Below are 304 nucleotides of genomic sequence, written 5' to 3'. Positions count from 1 at the left end.
TAAACATTCTTATATCTCTAAAGCCAGTGCCTTTCAAGGCCCTGTTCATCACTTCTTGCTTTTTAATATACATATATTAAGAAATCACACACACACCTCCTTTTAAACTGCAAACTAAATATGTTCAACAGTGGTTCCTCAAAAGCCTGTTATTTCCATAACTTTATTAAAATAAAATTAAATATATATGAAAAAATAATGGAAAACAAGGACCTCTGTCAGCTTCATTAGCTACAATATGCATTATTTGTAATTATAAATTATATAAATTATAAATTACATGTAACATAACTGTAACAAAACC

Source organism: Grampus griseus (genome assembly GCF_964374135.1).
Source record: "Grampus griseus genome assembly, chromosome: 1".
NCBI classification, from domain to species: Eukaryota; Metazoa; Chordata; class Mammalia; order Artiodactyla; family Delphinidae; genus Grampus; species Grampus griseus.
The sequence above is the reverse complement of the archived record's forward strand: the minus strand, read 5'-3'. Positions refer to the sequence as shown.